Source organism: Rattus norvegicus, chromosome 9 (assembly GCF_036323735.1).
Source record: "Rattus norvegicus strain BN/NHsdMcwi chromosome 9, GRCr8, whole genome shotgun sequence".
Taxonomy (NCBI): Eukaryota; Metazoa; Chordata; class Mammalia; order Rodentia; family Muridae; genus Rattus; species Rattus norvegicus.
In genome coordinates, this window is record NC_086027.1 from 61,658,479 (window position 1) to 61,665,565 (window position 7,087).

Here is a 7,087-nt window from a genome sequence, read left to right on the forward strand (position 1 = left end):
GAATTATCATTGATAAATATTCATAGTATATAAACTGGAGAACAGTAAAGTGAATGCATATGTAAAAGTTCCTGGAAACCAGAAGGAATGCCAAAGTGTTCATCTCCAAAGTATTTATCATAATAATCTGTGCTTTTGGAAAATGTGCCTTCATTTCCCAGTGCAGTGATGATTCTGAATCTTCTGAGGCTCCTTCTCCACAATCCATAAACAAATGGCCTCATAAAAAAATCAGTTCCCATTGTTTCAGTATTGGGGCAGAAGACTAAGCAAGTGTCAGAATGCTTCGGCACTAACAAATCCTACTCAGAAAATAAACAAACAAATAAATGTGAGAGTAGAGATGTGGAGAGAGAAGTTTTGGGTTGATCAGAAAGTTCACATACAGAATTGAGAATTTACATATTGGTTAACATCTCGGCATAGATAATCCAAGTATGTAACAATACAGCACAGAAGAAATTCATATAAGAAAAGAATTTCCTTGTGAAGATTTTGTGGGAAGAAAGGACTAAAAAGACTTTAGAAAACACAGATCTGATAATGAAGACTTTCCTTAGAGATTTCTGAAAGAATATTAGGGTCCACTATGAAAACGAACTCTAGAATATGACAGAGAACATCCTATTTTATTTGACAAATTAAGATGGTGTCTTAGTCACTGTTCTATTGCTGGGATGAGACACCATGGCCATGGCAACTCTTATAAAAGGAAAGCGCTTTATTGGGGCTGGCTTATAGTTTCATTCCATTATCCTCATAGCAGAGAGCAGAGCAGAGCACAGGCAGATTCCTGGTAGCTAGGAGTTTTATATCCAGATCTGCAGGTAGGAGGAAGAGAGAGCCACTGGGCCTGGCTTGGGCTTTTGAAAACCCAAAGCTCATCCACAGTGACACACTTCCTCCAAGAAGGCCACACCTACTCCAACAAGTGCATACCTAAGTAGTGACACTCCCTATGACCAAGTATTCAGATATGTAGGCTATGGAGTGGTACATGAATACATATACCTTTTTAACAGTTACTAACAACATTAGTTAGCCATAATAAAGGGAACAGATTCTATGATAGCCAGAACTGTGAGGAATTAGGAAATAATTATCTGTGAGTGAGCCCAGGTTGAAATGATATTCCAGTGAGTGGGGAACTCAAGCCTGCAGATGGTTCTCTTATACTAGTCTGTCAGTATTTAAGACTACCCTGCAATTGCAATCTTTCTGGTAGAAGTCTCCTGGTTGCTTAGCAACCGATAGCATGCCTTCTTGTCAAAGAACAGTGTTGGAAATGGAATGTCTGATTCTTAAGAGCTGAGAAATGGCAGTCTTTGGGCGGAGGTAAGAAGTGACCTTATCTTTTTTTCCTGTATTTTGAGAATGTAAGCTGGTATACTTCATGTAGGATTTCTTTCATTCTTTCCATTGGGCTTAAATTTATCCTGGAGCCAAGAGGAAATTTTTCTTTCTTTTTTTCTTTTCTATTACTATTGCTTTTAATCATCAAACCAAAAAACTCTTAGCTTGAGAAACACTGTGCTTTGAACTATACTGCTGGCAATACCTCATCTCTGACTGAAAAGTCAGTCCTGCGGCCACTCCCATCTTAATGAGGTTGTTTCCTCTTAACTCAGCCCCACTCACAGTGGACATGGATCGTAAAAGCATACTTCGTCTCCTCTTCCTAAAGAAGCACTAGAGGAAGATGAATAAACTCTTCAAGCACCTGCCTTCTTGACTCTATAAGACCCCAATCCTTAGTCAGTGGTACTTACTTCGAGGTGCCACCAAGTGAGTCACTAAGATACAGATCTATGCAAAAGCAAGTTTATTTCCTGGCACGTAGGGGTTGACCTTCAATTAGTCATTCAAGGATACTGACTAGAAGGTGACCTCCAAATGGCTATTACAAGCAGTTTTTATACAGTTTAGGGGTACAGGTTACCTCAACAAAGTTACAGTTCAAACTTATTGGCTAAGCATATTGACCTTTAAATCTATTGGCTAGCAAGCACCAGTCAGTACATTCTGAAATTTTTGTACTCAAGAAAGTTCCTGTGGATGGAGAATGGAACTGGTCTAGCCTTGCCCTAGAGGTGGATGGGGGTGGATGTAAAACTGGCAAAAGCACCTAGGCTCTCTATGCTAGACTTTGCTTAGCAAACCCATGTGACTACAATGCCATGTCCTTTCTTCTGACTTTAAGGCATACCAACTTTTCTATAAGGCTCTTTTCTTATTATGAGTTGTATTAACAATTTTTTCCATTCAAGGTAACTTTCTGAAGCAATGGCCATTCCTTGCTGGCCAATTAGCTGCTAAGAGGGCAAGCTGAGGTCACAACCAGTTAACAATGAGGATTCTGGTCACTGTAGTCCCACTTCATCCTAACTGTCAACCCTGAGCCCTTTTTGGATGTTTCAACATCCTTCTCTGGAGGAAACCTATGTATAACTAAGGGATTCCCATTCAAAGATTTGGATACCAGCATGAAAATTGCTGTCAGCTGTGTGCTGCAGTATTGAAACATACCTTTGGTATACAGTTTCTAAACAGCTGATTGAGATAAAGGATATGGTGGCTATCTTAGAGCCCAGGCCCACAATGCAAGGGTCCTATCAGAGTGAATATCATAGATGTCTGACTGGATAGAGGGTTTTGCCCTGTGGATTCAATGACAATACCTATCCTGTTCCCCATGCACCTTTCACTTCACTGGCAAGTTTCAGTGGGTTCTCATTGGCCATCTAGTGGATAAAATGAGCCCCAACCTCTTAATTTTGGCCAATGGAGAGGAAGATAGACTAGTTAACACCATTTGAGTTTCTTCCATTGCCTTGGCCACAGACTAATCCAACTGACAAACACAAAGACCCTGTCTCTCAGAAAAATTCCACTCTAACAGCAGACGTACATCCCACAAAAAGTGGATACATCAGGACATCTTCTTTAAATGTGAAGCCTTTAGCAAAAATCAACATGACACTTGTAGGACCAACAGAGAGTCTCATCATCTGGGGATATTATACAGAAGATGGGTGGCTACAGAGTGGATTGGATTGAAAGGACAGTATAAACTTTGTTTGTCTCCATTTAATCTAGTTAAGGATCAGACATGATTTCAAAAAAATACCTAAAGGCATCAACTCCAGGATTAGAGCATTAGTCCCAGAAACTAGGTTATAAGACACCAACTCTTAGGAACAGATCATAAAATCCAGAACAAGATTATAAAGCCCCCTCCCAAAGAACAGCCTGGGGCTAACCACAAAAATGGCAAAATATCTTATTTCAGAAGGGCTCATCTGCACTGGGCAGCCTTATTTCTTCACATGGCTGAATGTTCATGACGTAGGATTTCAGACCACTAATCACCTGTGACCCCCTAACACCCACCAATGAAATTTTAAATTACCTAATCCTTCTAGAGTGCTCCCCTTTTTCTTCATAAAAAGGCTTGCAAGCCTTTGTCTAGGATCTCCATTTTGGAGAATGGTTGACCCCTACATGCTGAGGGTTTCTGCAGAGTAAACACTATGTTCCTGCATAACTATCAGAGTCTGGGGTCTTCCTTCAGCAATTTCTGACCTTAACAGGATGATCTCGCAGAATTAATCTGTTCTTAGAGAAGACTGATCTCTATGGTGATACAGTCACCACCTGAGCCTGCTGCAGGGATTGTGTAGTTCTCCAGGTGCAGGTCCATGGCCATGTGCACCACAAGACATATGTTCTAGAGTCTAGTTGAGGCTACCTTGCTCTTCTACTTTGGTGTGTTGGCTAGAGTTGATAGGGGTTCTATAGCTGTTTATAACTTAATTAGCATATTTTGATTATTATTTAAAAACTAAATCCCGGGCTGGAGAAATGGCTCAGTGGTTAAGAGCACTGACTGCTCTTCCAGCGGTCCTGAGTTCAATTCCCAGCAACCACATGGTGGCTCACAACCATCTGTAATGAGATCTGATGCCCTCTGCTGGTGCTTCTGAAGACATCTACAGTGTACTTGTATATAATAAATAAATAAATCTTAAAAGAAAAAAAACTAAATCCCAATTTGATCATTTAAGCTGGGAAAGACTCCCTAAGCCCCTCCTTTAAAACAAACCACAGTCTGCTTTTGTGTGAGGGAATGAAAGCATAGAAGTTAATGGTAGCAAGCTAAAACTACATTAACAATGTATAAGTGACTTGATTGTACATAAGGTTCATATCAAAGTTGAACATGAGAATGTAATAAAAGATCTGGAGGGAGGTTACTCCTAATATATTTGCATAAAATACCGCAAGCCTTGAATGCAAGTAATGCCAGCTTAAAGTGATGAATGATCTGATGGAAGTGGAGGAAACATTGCAGACAGACCGCACTGAATGCAAGTATCAAGCTCAAAGTGATAAATGATGGGTGCTGGAAGTAGGGAAAACATTGTAGACAGACTGCACAGTCCTGAGTGGGTGATTCAGGAATGCTTTATAGGTCAAAAAGCATCCTCTGTAAGGAAGCTTGATTAGATGAATGCTAGCTGGTCTCACCTTCCAGAAACATTGCTACTGGTGAATACAGAAGGGGCAGAGAAAATAAAACGGAAGACTCTGCTATTGGAGTGATGAATATACCTGCCCAATGCTGGGTCCTGATTGACCTTGGTGGGGACAGAATGGCAGAGTTCTTGCCCCTGGGTGTTCTTGCCTCCATAGTGTTGAGGGCTGCCATGGGCATAAGGCTTGTTTGTATAATAATGTACATATTTTACATTCCTCCTTTAAGGAATGTCCTCCTGGCCAACATTAATGACTCCATGATAATCAGACAGCAGAGTCTAACGTGAGGGTATGTCTAATGTCATAACAAAATGCTGGGCTGTAGAAAAGAAATCTAGAAACATGAGTTCAAAAATATATAATTTCTTAACTATGCAAGATATAAGGATATAATATAAACCATATGAGCTTCACAAGTCTAAAAGATCAAAGGTAACTGCGTTGAGCCAACTTGCAAAAAATAAGGATCTAATATAAACTATATGAGCTTCACAAATCTAAAGGAACAAGGCAACTGCATTGAGCCAACCTGTCAGAAAGATGCTAAGGAAGGAGATAAAAAGATTTAGGGAGATGTGATCAAAGAGATCTCACCTAGCTTAATTTTTTGTTTATGCCTTCAAAGGCAGACAAATTTGAGTTCAGGATCAGCCTGGGACAAAGCAAGTTTAGGCCCTGATGAGATAGAAATGATAATTTGGTTCCCACCCAGTCAGCTTAGCATCTGTGCTTAACAGAGGCAGGCAGATCTCTGAATTCTTGTGAAATGTTAAAAGAAAATGTGTGCTTGCTTTTTTCCAAAGAATTAAAGGGATGCTGATTCACAGGATAATAAAAAGGAAACCTGAAGGAAATGACTGGATTGATATGTAAAATAAAAGACTGGGTTTAGGATCTGCAGGAGATGAGGTATCCAGGGAATTTTTTAAAATAGCTGTAAAGAACTGTTTGGAGAACTATCTCAAGCAGAATATACAAAGAGCTGCCTGGAGATCTTTGAATGAAGCAGAAGAGAAAACAGGCTAGAAAGCTTTCTCCAGCAGAACATAGGCTGCAGGTGAGTTGTTTGTTTCATTGCTACCAGACACCCCTCTAAGCCAAGGCTAATCATTGGCAGCCCAACCTCAAATATTGAGTTTCCCAATGTATAATATAATGAAAAACATGAAGAAAAATTCTATGGAATGGTTGATATGATACTATCAATGATACGGTTGTATGGAGAAATTTAGGCAATCTAGGAAATGTATACACAGAAAAAATATTTCAAATGAAAAATGGTAAGAGTTTTAGACAGGAGAGAGTAGGAAAGAAAGAAGAGAGAAACTTCATGAAAAAGAAAAGAGAAAAATGGTTGCAATTTTGTAGTATTGGTTGCAGAAAAAGCTAATATTTGAGGTAGTGACTAAAAGAACATATCTGAGGTATAAAGTTTGATCCTAGCAAATTTCCCCCAAAATGAAAGCCTCAGTGGTGCTCTGAAATGTAGGCAGAAAAATCTTGAGAGGAGAAGTAATAGTCATCTCAGATTGATTGAACAGCATAGCCAAGAGCAGGAGTCAGCAAGCATTCAGCAGGCCCATCCCCAGGGGTCCTTCAGCAGTGTGCCCATGGTCCAAAACGGAGGTCACACAAGAGTTGTTCTCCAGATGGTCTCTCTGTCATCATGAACCTGAATTAGAGCAGCTTCAAATATGGTAGAAATGCAGTAAAGTAAATTTTTTATTTGGAATTACACTTTATCTTTTTAAAAAGTTATACTTGAGGAAAAAAGAAAACATCTGAATATGAAAAATCCTACTAATCACATGAAGAACTTAAAGATAGTTAATTTCTGGTTTTCTGAAACCAAATGTGAATAATCCCAAAGTCAGCAAACTATACTTATCTCTAATAAGAGTAAAAGTGTTCTTAATATTACATTAAATAACAAACTAATGTCAATCTTGAAATATTAATGGATATATATATATAATCTTATTAAATATTACAAGTAAAAGTATATGGATCACCAAGGCCATTTTAACTTACTAACTCTGCAGAGAGACATGAGGATCATCTCTATTATAAAAGTCACACAGTGGATGTCAATTTAAATTAAGGATAGAATGCATTTGTATTATTCTAAAAGTGTGAAAAATTCTGGTGAAAAGTAATTACATTCTAAGTGCATTTGAATTAACCCTCTAAATTTAACTTGGAACAAAAATAATGAAAGCTTATTATATGCTCTAATGAATACAGTTTTACTCCCTGCTGTTTGGAAAAGGATCTTAGTTCATGCCAAAAAAGTAGATTTTCTACTGTCCTGCCTCAAGAAGAACAGAATAAATGCCCCTTGTTCTCTTGAAGATAACAGAGATTCCCCTACCATAAACAATTCTCTACCAGTGCTGACTAGCAGTTAGTCATGTGTTAATAAATAAGTCTCCCGATCCCAATAATCCTCTCTGTCCCTTCTCTTTCTTCAGTCATTTCAAGTAATGATGACTTTCTCAGCTAGTTATATCATTGAGATTTGAACAATGCTATGCAAAAACTCGGGTATCTC